General features: G+C 55.3%; 1 long non-coding RNA gene across 2 annotated transcripts in view; it reads right to left on the bottom strand.

Moving 5' to 3' along the window:
* LOC309618471 overlaps positions 1-16,147 on the bottom strand; it is a 157,377-nt gene that overhangs the window by 132,390 nt on the left and 8,840 nt on the right. Inside the window, exon 2 of one of the 2 annotated variants that reach the window (XR_014238502.1) lies at positions 14,975-15,314. The exons of the other annotated variant lie outside the window; for it this stretch is intronic. This is a non-coding gene — a long non-coding RNA (uncharacterized lncRNA). The remainder of the gene's footprint in view (positions 1-14,974; positions 15,315-16,147) is intronic. 2 annotated transcript variants of the gene reach the window in all.

A 16,147-nucleotide genomic window follows, 5' to 3' on the forward strand; every position in this document is an offset into this window, starting at 1 on the left:
GGTGTTTTTATTTGAAGTGAAGAAGGATGAAGAGGGCAGAGCACGAGGCCCAGAGCGAGAGGAGCCGGCTGAGATCTCCGCGGCCACAGCTGACCGAGTCCACGGGCTTCCGCTGGACCACATCTCCAAACGCCTGGTTGAGAGAACCAGGAATTGGGGGCACATTTTGCCCCTTTCCCCCAACCTCCCTGGAGCTTCAAGGAACTGGTTATGGTTGCCAGATCAGGGACTCACGTCAGTTCAGATGTTTCTATTACTAAAAAGAAAGAAAAAAGGTACACAAGTACAAAGACGTTTATGGCAGCCTTGTGCTGAAAAATGGACACCCAAGAGCCCCACATTGGGGACTCAGTAAGAAAACAACAGTCCACTGACTCACTGGCCCTCGGGTCTCGAAGGATCCTCATCAACATTGAGACACAGGAAAGCCACCCTTGCTATAAAAGCGAAGAAGAGAATGGAATCTGCACTCTGTGTACGTCACACCAACGTGACATGGACACCCCTCACCATGTCCAAGGAGACGTCCGACATATTCCATCTTTAAGGCACTGCCGGGTGTCCGAATTTTCTGACACGGTTTTAATGTCACAGCGGCCATGAGAATGTATAGTAGCAGCCTAGGCAACAATCATTCGCAATCTGTTTACTTCCCTGACGTTCCGCATCGCCTTCCCTCCTCCTACGAAAGGCCTTTCTTAGACAGGCTCTCTTGGAGTAAGCGCTGGCTGCCGCACCACACGCGCGTGTGTGTGTGTGTACATGTGAGTGCCCGTGCGCACACACACACACTCTCTGCAGTGCCACTCAGCCATTCTCAAGGCAGGGCAATGGGTGGCACTTGAGGCCAGGACGTCAGCACGGGGAGCAGAATTAGCTTTTCTCTTTCAAGGGGTGTTTGCTTAACACTCAGAGCTCCTGAGCGGGACAGGGTCACGAAAGGAGGAAGACCTCTCAGCGCCTGGAAGGAATCCCAGGGCAGGCGGCTCCCTCCGGTCCAGCTCTTCTGTGCCCCCTGATCCTCCCAGCGGGGGAGGGCAGGAAGAGAGGGGAGGGCAACGGGTAGAGCCATGGGTCAGTGAGGCCAAAACAACCTGGACGGAGGGTCCCCAAGGGACACGGAGCCAACCCGGAGACTCAAGTTTCTCCTTCAAGTGTCCTTCCAGAATTCTGCACTCCACACAGAGCCTGAACGTCCACTTCAGGGGACAAACAGTCCTTAAGCTGCAGCTGGGTGCCAAGCAGGTCCAAGAACAAAACCGAAGAAGGGTCTTCAAATACTTCCAGGATGTGGAGTTTGTGAGGGGAAGAAAAGGAGAAGCCAGAGGCCAGGAAGACGCCTGTTATTTGAAACACCCAGTTCCGCCAAAAGGTAAAATGGAGAAAAAAAGTTTCAGAGCATCGTTTATACGATAAAAGTCAGCCATCTACTACTACTCAATAGTTACATTAAGCAGATTGTGATGTCAGTTTTGCAGAATATTGTACAGGCATTAAAACTAAATGGAAAGACGAGGAACATAAGAATGTGAAAAACAAAAGGTTAAGTGAAAAGTGAGAAATCATGTGCTCTGAGATTATGATTCTGCAAAGTCCACAGAAAATGCAAACCCTTGATGATGAGGCAGGGTTCTAGTGAGAGGGGTTTTTTTTAAAAAATATAAAGTTGTTCTGAATAACAAATATGGTTTAAACAGTGGTGTAAAACAGAAACTCCCCAGAGCGCCTGGAGAGGGAGGGCAGCGGAGAAGAGCACTGACCGTGTGTCCAGGAGTCCAGCGTGCTCACCCCCAGCCCCGGGGTCAAGTCCGTCCAGAGTACGGAATCAGCATCTGCCGTCATGTTTCCCCACCCCTGACAGCCAGGTCAGGAGCGGCCGCAGCCCTGCAGCCTCCTGACGGGAGCCCTGGGGGCTGCCTGTCTCAGGGCAGAGCTTCCCACCTTCTCGGCCACGCCGGGGTGCATCCCCGCCGGGAACAAGTGCTCCCTGCCGCCTCCAGCAAAGCCTCGTGAGTTCTTCTGCCCACACTGCAGTCCCCTCTTCGCTCCCCACGTCCCAGCCCTCAGTGTTCCGTGTCCACCTCCTTCCTGACGATTCCAAGCGGCACTGTGGTCTCCCTGACCTGGGAGCTGGTGTTCTTGTTCATTCTGTCTTTATTCACTCACTGCCCTTAGGTTGTTCACTTCATACCTTCTCTGCCAACTCCGGCTTCGGGATCTGAAGGTCTGGGGCTGCGTCTGCCTCACCGCCTCCTCCCCTGCCCGTGCCAGACAATCAAGACAAGTTTGCTGACTGAATAAATGGCTCCTCCCCCTCTCTGTCTCCTTGGATTGGGGTTGAGGTGACAGGGAGGAAGAGGCCCGAAAATGAAATTAAATGGCATTTTTGCTTTTGTATGCAACAGCCTTGAGAATCAGCCGGGGGCGGGGGGTGCGGGTGGAAATCAGCAGTGCGGGGAGCCTTCGAGAGGGAAGGGATTTGCCAACATCCTCCCAGACCCCCTCTGCGGGGAGCAGGAACAATGAGATGGGAGGGTCGAGTCCTTCCTGGCTGGACCAAGTTCCAATCTTCCACTGACTTTAATTGCTAGGAAACAGACCTTCACCGCCTGTCATCATGACGTAAGTCACAACAGCCGGAAGGAGGCAGCCAGGTCCATTATAGCTGGCTGGCAAGGTGGGACGCACGGATCGGGAGCCTGGGCAGGAAGTGCTGAAGACAAGACACTTCTCAGACCCCCAGGGGCAGCCCACACTGCACCCCACCCCAGGCACCCGTGTTGCATGTTTCCGGTTAACCCATTCACTGCCACGTGCTGAAGTCTGGACACACACGCTAGACTCAATGAAAAGTCGGTGGTGGCCACTTTCTCAGAAACATACTAAGCAAAGGAAGCCAGATGCAAAAGACTACAGACGTCTCATTCCACGGACACGAAACGTCCACAAAGGCAGGTTCACAGAGCAGATCGGCAGCAGCTCAGGGCTGGCCGTGAGGACGCCTCAAACAGGCATCGAGGAGACCTTCTGGGGTGGATGGAGATGTTCTGAATCTGCATGGCGGTGATGGTCGCACAATGCCACACAGTGACTAAAAGTAACTGGGTCGTACATTTATAACAGATGAATTTTACAGTATGTGAAGTACACCTCAATAAAGCTGGTGTAAAAATAAAAAGCTGGGGCTTCCCTGGTGGCGCGGTGGTTGAGAATCTGCCTGCCAATGCAGGGGACACGGGTTCGAGCCCTGGTCTGGGAGGATCCCACATGCCGCGGAGCAACTAGGCCCGTGAGCCACACGCATGTGTCATGTCACCAGAAGGTGCAGGTCACAGGCCCTCCAATGCCACTTTTAGTGCTTTTTCTTTTAATTTAACAGGTAGTTAAAGAGGTCTACGCAGTGTGCCTGGTACTATGCTAGATGCTTTAGGGGATACAAAAGTAACAGAAAAGGGCTATTTTCAAGTTTACCGCCTTGTTGATATACTTATAAAGCAGCTCGAGGTAGTTGAGGACAAAACCTCATAACCAGGATCTAAAAAGTCAGTGCTGAAGAGTCCTAAGGTCAAGGGGGCACGGCATGGAGGGAGGGGTGCTCAGAGGAGCTGCGGGCTGGGCCAGCGTAGACCAGAGGCAGGAGGGTCGGGGAAGAGCAGGGCTTTGCAGTCCTGAGGTCCGGTTTGAAATCCGGGCTCTGCCACTTCGCAGCTGTGATGCTGGGCAGACACTCAACATCTCAAGCCCCATCGGGAATTCCTTCCAAGGTCTGTGGCAGGAGGGACGAGAAAGGCGCAGGACAAAGACCTACTGTATAGCACAGGGAAGTGTGCTCAATACTCTGTAATGGCCTATATGGGAAAAGAATCTGAAAAAGAATAGATACATGTATATGTAGAACTGAATCACTTTGCTGTACACCTGAAACTAACACAACATTGTTAATCAACTGTACTCCAATATAAAATAAAAATTAAAGAAAAAAAGAATGTCACAGGGCCCGGGCACATAGTAGGTGCTCAGTTAGGATCAGGAGAACACACTGAGTCACAACGGAGTGAAGACTGGACGTGGAGCAGCCGTGAAGGCACTGGCCTGGCAGAATACCATCTCTGAGCTCCCCTCTTCCTCCCCCAGAAGCCCCCTAACTCCTCTCCTCCTCGGCTCTGGGTCCCTGACAAACAACGAAGGAGGCCCCGACCCCAAACAGTTAATAGGGAAGACAAGAGCCATTTCCTTCAGGGAAGAAACGGTCCCACTTGGCGTCTGTCTCAGCCCAAGTGGGCCATCTTCGTAAGCCCGACGTGTCATCATAAATGAAAAATGAGGGAGGACCAAAGGCCAGAAAAAGAAGAGGAGACTCGCACCAGCCCGCGTGCAAGGCCCAGGAGTCGGGGCTGGTGGGCAGCCAGAGTCAGCAGGGCCAGCTGGGGGTGCGGGAGCAGGGCGACAGGAGAGGGCAAGGTGACCAGCAGGACCACGCCCCTCCCCAGCCAGGGAAAGAGCAAAATCCCCTCCTTCCACCGCAGCGGGGCAGGGGTGAACCTGCTGCAACCTCCGGGCTCTCCCTCAAATGCAAAAGATAGAATTTTGATGATGCAAACACCCCCCTCCCAAGCAACGTGTCAACAAGGAGCAGGAAGGCCTTTTGACCCGGGAGGGAGCACAGGCCTCAAGAGTCGACAGAGCTGGGCTGCCAAGTGGGTGACCCTGAGCCAAGTCCCGCGACCTCTGTGACCTCAGGCAGGCTCTGCCACTGGGAAAGGAGGATAAATGACAGCCCTCGCGGGGCCATCGGGAGGGTGGACATAGCCACGGAATGCCTGGCACAGAGCAGCCCACCAGGTCACTGGCAACATCGCCTGGTGCTCGGAGCCCAAGGGCTTGGGTTTGGGGCCAGGCTGTACCACTTCACAGCTGTGTGATTTTTGATAAGTTACTTGACCTCTCTGTGCCTCGGTGTCTTCATTGGTAAAATAGGGACAATAGAAACGCCTACTTCATAAGGTTATTTGAGGAATAAATGAGCGTGTGTGTGTGTCTGAGCACACCTACATGCACGTGTGTGCGCATGAGTGTGTGTCTGTCCTAGAGTGATGGATGTTTGGAACACAGAATAGCAGCAATTGCTATTATTAGCTAATACCATTAGTGCTTGTTATTAACTCTCAATGGTAGCTGAGGTCGTAACAACCTCAACATTGCAGCACTTCCTTCTCAGACCACATGTCTCTCTCTCTCCCGTCAGAGGCAGCCTCAAGGGGGTTAAACGGGCCCCTGGGCTGTCCCGGAGCTGAGCGTCCACAGCCAGCACCAGGGCTCCCCATCACGGCTTCCACGGGCGGGTGGCCGGCAGTCCAAGTTCACCCGGCGCGGGCCTCTTACAGGCAGTCAGGGCTGCGGTCTGGGGAACTGGAGACGCCCCCAGGGGGGCAGCCACACCTGGCGGAGGCCGCCACCTGCACCCATCACGTGAACAAGGGCAAGTTAATTCTCCAAGGACCGCAGGGTCCTACCTTCTGCCAAAGAGAGAAGGGTGATGGGAAACTACTTAAGGCCTACCAGCCCCTTGGGTTAAAAAGCAGAAAATCATGAGTTAGAAGTCTGAGTCACTGGGTTTGGGGAAAAAGGTCCATGGGGGCAGCAGGGGCGTCTGTGGAAAGATGACATCGTGGGGAGGTGCTCGGGGGCGGGGGGGGGGGTCTTGGAGGGTCTCCCTGCTGCTTCCAGACACCTGAGGTCTCCGTCTATACCATGAGGCGAGGGGGGCGCTCTTCTCCCCACATCCCACAGGGCCTCACCCAGCTTCTGGGGGCTTCTCCAGCCACCCTGAGCGACAGGCGGAACTGCAGCCCACCAGAAGCCTCCACGTCAAGGTAGACCCTCTATCCATCCTCTCCCCCCAAAGCCCAGGTCTCTTCTCCAGGAACAGAGCGGATAAGGAAGAGGTTCCCCCGAATCTGCCCCAGAATACAAGGCATCGGGACCCGCCACCCGGAAACTTCCACCAAGCTTGGGTCCCCGGCTTCTCAAGCCCCTTTCAGGGGCCCAGGCTCAGGGGACAGAAGCCGCGATTCTCTCTACACCCGTGTCCTCCTTGCACGCCCTCTCCCTGCCCCCGGCCCTCGCTGGCCCCGACCTCCCGAAACAAAGGTGCTTTTTTCCCTGCTACTCGGGGTCACCACATTTTCGTCAAACCTGTGCTTGTTTTCTTTCTGCTGGGGCCCATCTTGGCCGGCCTCCTCGGGCACCACCATACCCTGGAGACAAACCCCGTATTGTTTCCATAGACCTAATAAATGACAACACTCCGCACCTCCTGCCACTAACCCTGCTCGCCCGCCCAGCTCCCCCACCCCGTCCCGTCCCGTCCCGTCCTGTCTGAAGTCTCCCTTGTGCTAAGTGCCGCCCTCCCCCAGCCAAAGAACAGGAGGCTTATGTCAAGCGGGGAGAGAAACCGGCTTGTGCTGGAGGTGCCTCCCCGTCTGCGTGCTATCAGGTGAAGATCTGGTCCAGAGAGACGCTGCATCAGTGAGCGACGTCCATGAGCCGGGCCCTTCCTCCCTTCCTCCCGCTCAAGCCTGGAATGGAAGGGAACGGGGGAAGGTGGCCAACGGTGCCGCGGAAGGATGCTCAGTGAGTTTTCCAAAACACGTCTTTCCTCAGCAAGCAGGCTTTTCCTCGCCCTTTGACAAAGTCGATGACGAAAGGCGTAGGGGAGGCTTAACAAGCACAGCCTGACTTCTCTCCCCACTGGCCCAGTGGATGAGGTCGGTCAGGCGCCGTCCGGAGGGGACTGCGGGCGCCCCAGGATGGGTAATCATCAGTGAGAAGGGCTTCTGGGCTGTTTGGGTGTGGGATGTGCCCGTGTGCGGGGTCAGGAGCCGAAATACGAGACACGCATCACGCCACCCAAACACAGATTCGCGCACGGATTGTTCTGGAGTCTATAAACGGTCCCCTGAGCCTCCAGTTTTCGTTGAGGGAAAAAGAAACCAGAAAGAGACAGCAGCTGCCCAACCTCTGCAGCCAACTTCTCCGGACCCCGACCTCACACTCAGCAAGCCCGTGCACCAACCACCAGTCAGGAGAAATCAACCACCCAGGAGATGGGCACCTTGACTTCCGACCCCAACCCGGCTCTGCCTGCCCTGACGGCCCTCGGCAAGGCCAGATGGGCCAGTGGGCTCTGCGTCCTCACTGCTGCCACTGCAAGAGCCCTCCTCTGGGCAGGGTGCAGGGAGGGGTGACATACTATCCAGGGCAGGAGCGACTGAGCCAGGGGGAGATGCCAGTAAAGAGCCGGGAGACAGATGAGCCCACGGACACACCCAGACACGCTCAGGAAGCCACATGCGGGCACATCCTAAAACGCGCTTGTTTTATGCGTAGGGCTGGACGGGACTTGAGAGCTCACCCCTGCTGTCCTGCTTACAGATGGAAGCACAGAGTGGTAGAGGAACCTGACCAAGATCACTCGTCCAGGAAGGAACGAGCTAAGACTGGGACCTAGAGCCTTCGAACCAGGGTCCAACATGACTCCGGCCCTCTCCTCTGTGGCAGCCCTCTGGAGATCAGTGAAACCCAAAGCTCATGTGAGGAGTGGGTCCCATACACTGATCTGGATGAAATGAGGGTTCACAGCCTGGTGATGGGAAAGAAAGGACCGGGCACACCTGCCAAGGCAGCCACCCTGCCAGGAGGGACAGGGGGACGGGGTGGGAGCCCAACACACACCCACCCGCCATCTGGCCCCATCCGGTGGACGGTGCCATCGCGGTGTAAGCGTTCCCGGGATCGGCAGGGGCGTCAGGCCAGTAGTTCGCATTTTCTGGGTCTGGTTCTGGAAGACTGGTCCAGGGACACACCGAAGACGCAGAGACCCTCCCTCCAGCGGCCCAAGGCGAGGCTGCCGCTGCTTCTCCAGGGAGTCTACCCTCCGGCGCCATCCTCGTGCCCGTTGTCACCCACTCCCCGCCCCCACCCAGGACAAGCGCTCTGTCCCCTCCCTGCTTGTCCTTCCACCCAGCGGACTGTCCTGTGGGCAGCCACTGGTGCCCGAGGTCCAGATAACCGCGGAACGGAGCCCAGCTTGCTCGTCACAGGGGGCCCCTTTGGCTCCACCCTGAATTCCCCATCCACCCTCCCCAGCCTCTCCCCAGCCTCTCCCCCATTCACCCTCCCCAGCCTCTCCCCCATCCACCCTCCCCAGCCTCTCCCCCAGCCTCTCCCCCAGCCACCCTCCCCAGCCTCTCCCCCATCCACCCTCCCCAGCCTCTCCCCCATCCACCCTCCCCAGCCTCTCCCCCAGCCTCTCCCCCATCCACCCTTCCCAGCCTCTCCCCCAGCCTCTCCCCTAGCCTCTCCCCCATCCACCCTCCCCAGCCTCTCCCCCAGCCTCTCCCCCATTCACCCTCCCCAGCCTCTCCCCAGCCTCTCCCCCATCCACCCTCCCCAGCCTCTCCCCAGCCTCTCCCCCAGCCTCTCCCCCAGCCTCTCCCCCATCCACCCTCCCCAGCCTCTCCCCAGCCTCTCCCCCATCCACCCTCCCCAGCCTCTCCCCAGCCTCTCCCCCAGCCTCTCCCCCAGCCTCTCCCCCATCCACCCTCCCCAGCCTCTCCCCCAGCCTCTCCCCCATCCACCCTCCCCAGCCTCTCCCCCAGCCTCTCCCCCATCCACCCTCCCCAGCCTCTCCCCAGCCTCTCCCCAGCCTCTCCCCCAGCCTCTCCCCCATCCACCCTCCCCAGCCTCTCCCCCAGCCTCTCCCCAACGCCGCTGCCTGGAACCTGCTCTGAGATCCGCCCCTCCCTGGGCAGGATGTCCATCTGCAGAGCCCAGGAGAGCTCAAGGTCTCACCAAGGTCTCTCCTCCACCACTGCCCAGCGTTTCGGGGGCGGCTCTCCCAGTTCACACTCTGCACAGGCCCAAGAGGATAAGGCAGGCTCAGCCGAACCAGGGGAAGGCCCGGGAGCCGCCTGCCACTGGACGCCTGACCGCCCTGGCGGCTATGACATGACAGCACGGACTCAAGCCGGCGGGGAAGGCCCTTCTCGCCACCGCCAGACCCCCGCCCGTCTCCTCCAGGCCGCCTACCCCCGGATGAAGGAGGAAGGGTGCGCTGCAGGGTAGAACACAGGCAACCTGGGAATTTCAGGAGCCAGCCCTCCGGCCCCCGACTCACACACACCCAGGTCGATCCCCAGGGCCCACCGCTACGCCCCAAGACAAGAAAATTAGAGGAGCGGGGGCACAGATTCGGGGCCGGGAGCTGGGTCAGGGTTCCCCTCTCTAAGACGTGAGTGGGGAAGGCTTTTTCTCGGCCATACTCCAGCAAGGTTTCCCAATCCTCTTGTTTGCCAAAGCAGCCGGGCGTCTCCTTCCCAGCCCCAACTGAGCCCACGGGCTCCAGCCTCTCTGCCGCTTGCCCAGTGGAGGAGCAGGTGCCCGGGGCGCTGAGCCCTCCAAGGGCACACGGTACCAGGGACGCAGGGCAGACGATGACACACAGCAAGGCAAGGGCAGGCAGAGGCTTTAGAATCAGACACGGCAGGGCTGGAAGCTCAAGCATTCCACTGCTGGGCGACATTAGGGGAGATGCTTTCCTTCTCTGAGCCTAGCATTCCAGGTCTGGAAGACGCTGTAAGGACTGAGACATCAATCCACGTGCAGGGCCTTCAGCATGTTCCACAAATGACAGCCCAACGTGAAGAGCTGATCACGGAAACCTCTCGTTTACATGACTGAGTGAAAAGCTCTGAACCGTGTAGTTAAAAAGGGCTACACCACATAGTGACAGGTACGGCCACCTGGGGAAGCAGGGGGTGCCCACACACCCACACCCCCCTAGATGGGATGCACACCGACAGGGCACACGGGCGCACACGCACCCAGGTGGCCAACTTTATCCATGATGTTTGCTACCCAAAGTCCCTCAGTTCGAACATCTTCTAAACATACACACACACACAGCTGGGACCTGGCCCACCGAGTGGGTGAGGTGTTTCTGGGTTGTTTTTTTTTAATGCAAATAGATAACTGAAACTAGGAACTTCTCCCTGGCAAACCAAGAGAAACTTGCCAAAGAGCATCCCAGCAATTTAGAGAGGAGAGGGGAGGTAATTCTAGCAGAGTTACAGCCACTGCCCCACGCTGAGATTTCCCCCCAAAATAAAATGATAAGATAAAAACCCCTAACCCTCCCGCAGCCCCCTCCGAGGTTCCTCAGACCCCACCTCCCACCCCATGTCCAGCACCAAGTCTCTGCCGGTCTCCACGCAGGGGTGAAAATAAAGGGAGTTTTGTCCTTCTCCCCTCCTCGGCGGGTCTGAGTGAGTTTATCTGACACTCCAGCAGGCTTTGTAAACTGAGTGTCCCAGGATAAACGCTCCCTTAAGAGTCGCTTGGCCTGGGACAGAGGGACCCTCTCCAGAGGAGAATGGGAGCTTGTTCCGATGGTCTTTTAATATGGGGGGCGGGGTGTCACCGAGGACAGGCCTCCGACAGACTCTCACAGAAGGGTCTCTGTCCCAGGGCTACAATGGAGGGAATTCTTAAAGACACAGATGCTGAAAGGGGGAAGGAATTTTTTTTTTTTTCCCTAAGAGGAAGGGAGGGAGGTCAGGGCGGGAAGGAAAGGGGGTGTGGTGAGGCCTTCTCACTCCCCAGAACAATTCAGGTTATAACAAGGCATCTCAGCCTGAGAGCAACAGATAGGCAAGCAGATCAGAGGCCCCACGGAGCAGAATTTAAAAAAAAAAAAAAAAAAAAAAACAGAAAGAAAAAAGAAAAAGTTAAAAAAAAAAACCCCACTTCATCTGATGTATGCGGCCAAGGGTATGGCCATGTTATCCCATGATTTAAATATGTCAATCTTGTTCAAACTTGACTCTTGTAAACATCTGCTTTTGCTCAGAATAAAAGATGAAGATTTGATACAAAAAAAAAAAAAAGAATTCTACTCGAATCTGTTTGCTTTACGGGTTCCCGGTCTGCTTCCCAAATCCAGGATGTGAACCCCCCAGCCAGCAGGAAAGAATCACATTTTTTCCTACGTGAAGGGCCTCTATTCCATTATCAATCCTTGGAAGGCCGTCTGAGTCCAAACGTTCACTCTGGGAAAGGGGGAAGCAGAGCCCCCGAAGGCCCTTAAATAAATAAAATTCTCTCCGTCCACAGGGAGAGGAGGGTCATTTATTCTTCTAGTTCTTGATTTTGGTACAGGGTCACCCTAACAGATTTCTGAAGACATCCCAAACTATCACAAATGACGTTTTATAACGACTGCCCTGCGAGCCTGTTGTATGTTTTGATTTCGTTTAAGTTGAACTGAGCATTTCTCCAAGAAGTCAAGCTGTGCTCCACAAAGAGCTGGGAGCGGTGTGCCCACTGGGAGGGATCAGGCATTTCTTCTTCCCCACCTTGCTCCTGGTCACCTGCCCAAAACAGCGAGGGAAACAAGGAGACATCCTTGTTCATTCTCCATGCTGAAATAAATCAAGGAGTCACCTAGTCCACACCTAAAGTACGCAGGGAGGAAACTGAGGCCCCACGATGTGACATAACTTGGCCCAAACCACAAGGCAAATTTGGAGACTGAAATGGGCAGAAACCAGGTCTCCTGGCTGAGCGACCATCTTACGGCACAAGGGAGAGACACGTGCTCAGGACACCACACCAAGCAAAGACCAGTAACACCTTCTGAAAGCAAGACACGTAGCTGTTTTTCCAATGGCATGTGTTGGGATAATCTAGCCAGAGGCCATGGACCCAGCATCCACAGACACAGAGCAGCAAAATGGCAGAACAGTGTGGGCCTTGGACCTGTCAGGTCACCGAGTATATATTGTCTTTACTGGAGTCGGCATCAGGCCAGTTGCTATGAAATCGGAGAATGCACACCTCTGATTTCATTGAAGAAAAAAGATCCATGCATGTGAAACAATATATAGTATTAGGCAGGCAGTATATAATGTTATAGGTTATCAGTGCTGTAGAAGTTCAGGAAAGGAAAGATTGGATGAAAAAGAAAACATTGCAAAAGTAGACAGTAAGTGCCCGGTTGGTGAGTTTATTCAAGTCTAATCCGGGCAATTACCGGGCAAGAATATTGGATGCTATGGCCCCTGCACTGGTGAATGTCACTGACCTTGCACTGAGAGAGTCCAGGGAAGGAGAGTGGAAGGACACAGCCCATGAGGAAAGGAGCAGCGAAGAGGTCACAGGGAAGAACGGGTTGAGATAAGCTCATCGCAGACCCCAGGAAGGAAGAGCTAACTGCAGCGCCTCCTCTCCCCAGACCCCGCCCCACTCAAGCCAACAGAGGTTCCTGGGGCTGGTCATTTGCCATATTTGCCTTGCACATCCGTGGGGACATTCTTTACATAAGTCATCGCACATAAGCCAATGGAGGCTGCAACCTAAATTCTGCACCTCCAAGAAGAAAGCCAAAAGTGAATTGGACCTCTTGGGTAGAAAATGGGAATTTTCCTCCCCAATTAAACCCAGCAACATCCGAGCAAAGCTGTAACTGCAGGCCAAGCAGACAGAGCCATGGAGTTGGTCCATTTCTTTAAAATCGACACAGGGTTTAAGCCAAGAAGCGGGGAGAGAATAAGTGGGAGGAGAAATCCAAGATTCAGTCCACCTGGTCCAATAAATGAGACGTGCTCCGCCTCCCATCTGTGTCCTCCAACCTCAAGGACACACAGGCTCCTTCCTCCACCCCACCCAACCACGTCCATTAAAAGGGTCTCTTAATTGTGCGAAGGACAGAGTACACGGCGGCTGATGGGAGTGCAGCTTAGATGGGGCAACAATTTCTCACCTGATCCTTATCCCATTTGGAGGTGACGATGGCACAGCATCGGCAGCTCCCTCCAATGTCCAAGTATAACATCAGAAGGGCAAGACTGGCCATGGGTCTGCTCTGCAAGCGCAGCTAAGCTTTGAGCTCATGGAGTAAAGTGTGCACAGCGCTGTTCCAGTGACCGAACGTTAGAACCTCAACACAACACTTCCACCGAATCCCGGGACAATGGGCCAGTCTGCTTTCCTGTCCCACTCAGATACACGCACCCACCCTTCCAAGCCCTCTTTATCCCCAGAGTCATCCTCTACCTGCCCACAATTGCGCGAGATGGAAAACATGACAGGAACCCAACTCGGTATGCCCTGGCCTCAGCATCCTCCGTGGGATTTCAGTAACAAGGGACAGGAGGCTGACGCACGGTTTGGACTTGTGCATCTTCTAAGTGAACAGAGTCAGGACCAGACTATGCGGAGATCTGCTGGTTTGAAAAACAAACAGACCTGCATCTGGATCCTGACTCCGTGCTTGCCAGTAGGGGTGTGCAGTGACTTATAGCTCTCCAAAGCAGACTTCACATCTGTAGAGAGGAACGAGAGGATGGCAAAGCAGAAGAGTGAGACCTGGGGGAAACGCCTAGACCTTGCAGAGCAGTTCCGGAGAATTCCTCATCAGGGAAAACTCTAGTAGATGCATCTTTCAGTTAATTTTGGTGTTAACGGTCTTCACATTGAATTCGCTGTCCCATCTGCAGAGAATAGTGAAGTCTATTTCCAGCTCCACTCCCAGAAAGACGCAGGGCCTTGCCTCCACCAGGAGAAGGAGGAAGAAACACTGCTTTAGACTTATCGGTGGGTTATTGGGGAGGAAGAAGTGAAGGATGGGTGAGAGCTCTAGAGCCGCTATCAAGTCCACGTGATTTGTGACTTCTAGCACTTTTCAGAAAAAGCAGGGAGCCAAGCTTGCAGCTGGATGAAGACAGTCACGTGCCAGCCTGGAAGCAGATCAAGTTCGGGCTCTGCCGCCGACCAGCAAGGTGACTTTGGACGAGTAGCTTAAGCCCTGGAAGCCTCAGCTTCCTCATCTATGAAATGGGGCAACGCTAAATACAGCGGCCAGCAGCCTCCTGGGACGTCATCGCCTCGCACACCCCCTTTCCTCCCACTCCACCACCCTCCCTAAAAAGGCTGTCGATACTCCAGCCGCAGAGTGGAAATAACCTATCACCATGACAAGGAGCTTTTCTCCGCACGATGGCAGATGAGGACGGCTGGGAGCACCTGCCAGGGCAGCAAGGTTTCCTTTCGGAGCTCGTACAACCCACAAGCATGAGTCACAGCTTCTTAAACAAAGGCTACCTGTGTACCGTGAGGACAAAGCAAGGAAAATAGGGTCCCCCACCTTGAGCTCAACAGCCTGGAGGGCAAGGCCGTGTCTCTAACACGGAGCCCCCAGAAGTTGGGGCACAAGCTGGCCCAGGGATGTGCAAACACAATGGAGCCATCTACGTCGATCCACTTGGAAGGCCGCTCCAGAGCGAGCCCTCCATCTGACCAAACGGGGTAGCCCGTCTCCTCCCTGGGCTGCCAAACACAGGAGCCCGGCGAGAAGTCGGCACAAATCCACTGGCCCCAGCTCCCGTCATGGGGCTTCTCCTACCCAGTACGGGACACATGTGCCCCTGCAAGGTAGACTGGGAGCAACGCCACTAGTCAAGAGGTGCTCAGAATTAGGGAAGGTGTTTTTCTTCGCTTTGAAGAAAGCTCGGTGAGAGGGGCCACTCTAAGCGGTGGCTGCTATTCCCAGGAACAACCCTTCTGTGCAGGGAAATGGGAACCCAGTCGCGGGCGATGCACTGGGAGGCTGGACTTCCCAGCTCCCCGATGGAGCGACATTATGTCCCTTGAATAAACAGACCCTCGGAACTTCCCTGGGGGTCCAGTGGTTAAGACTCCGTGTTTCCAGTGCAGGGGGCGCGGGTTCGACCCCTGGTCGGGGAACTAAGATTCCCACGTGCTGCACAGTGAGGCCAAAAAAAAAAAGGAAAAAGAAAAAATGGACTCTCAGGTTCAGAAATTCAGAGGAAAGAACTGCTGAGGTTCATTCACCTGCCCTGCGCTCTCCCAGGTCCTACGTATCCAAAGGTAAACAGAATCAATACCCTGCCCCTACCTTAAAACGCTCTGCTGTATTATCCAGTAGCCCAATTCGTCCACGGCAAACATCTGGTGTTGTCTCTCTGCATCTTTCCCGCCCCGATTTGCAGAATCCTTGTGGCCCTGGGGAGGGAAGCTGCCTCCACCCACAGACCCAGGTGTGAGGCACGTGAGCACAGGACGCAATCAGGGCATTCCACCTCCGGGCCACAGGGATGGGTCCAAGGGTGAGCACACTTCCCGGGTCGTCACGCGGGGGTGCTGAGGCAAAGGCATCCTCTTGCGTCTGCCGGGTCTGCAGAGGCAGGGGGCCTGCCGATGCTTCTGTTCTTTCTGCTTCCACTAGGGAAGTAAAGCTAAGAATGAAAGGAAGAGGAGAAAAACAAAGAGCCAACAAAATCCCCCGACAGCACAACACCTAGACTTCACAGTTAGGTGGACAACCCCAAACTCATTGGTTAAAGCCAGTTAGAGTTGGTTTCTCTGAAACTTGCAGCTAAAAGTGACCCACCTAAAAATACCCTTCTTTTATGGATGAGGAATTGAACGCAGAGAGGCTCAGTGACTTGTACAAGGTCACACATGCATTGGTGACTGGGGCGGGACGTGGCCCCAGTGCTGGGCACGCACCACGACCTGGGTTGGAACCGTGGCTCCATCCTTCAAAGCTTTGGCGCCTTAAGGATGTTCCTTAAACTCTCTAAGCCCCAGATGTCAGAGACGAGAGTGCCCACACCCAGGGCGGTGAGGACCAAGGAAAATGGGCTCTGGACCACCCGCTCTGATCCGCCCTAGGCTGGCTTCTCTCTCTTCCCAATGTAACAGCGCTCCTGGTTGCCGGTGCTGGCTGGTGGATCCCTTATGTGGGGATGTGGAAGGAATAGGGCTGCTTGGGGACAGGCAACATCCAACGGCCAGTTTGACCAGTGAACGTGGCCACACAAGCATCTCCCCCACGTCAGTGTCCTACAGACAGCTGCCCAGGGTGACAAGGGCAGAGACAAACGTTTGGAAAAGAGGAAAGGAGCTGGGGAAGGGGGGGTGCCAGGGGCCAGGGTGAAAGAGGAAAGCAATTCCAGGAAAGGCAGAAAAGCCCAGTGGCCGGGGTGGAATGAGAAGCCAGGGCCATCTCAGCTCCCTGGCTAACCACATTCCTGGTTCCCATTTCGGAAATTTAATTAAAAACCCA

The sequence above is a fragment of the Balaenoptera borealis genome (assembly GCF_965194805.1).
Source record: "Balaenoptera borealis genome assembly, chromosome: 20".
NCBI lineage: Eukaryota > Metazoa > Chordata > Mammalia > Artiodactyla > Balaenopteridae > Balaenoptera > Balaenoptera borealis.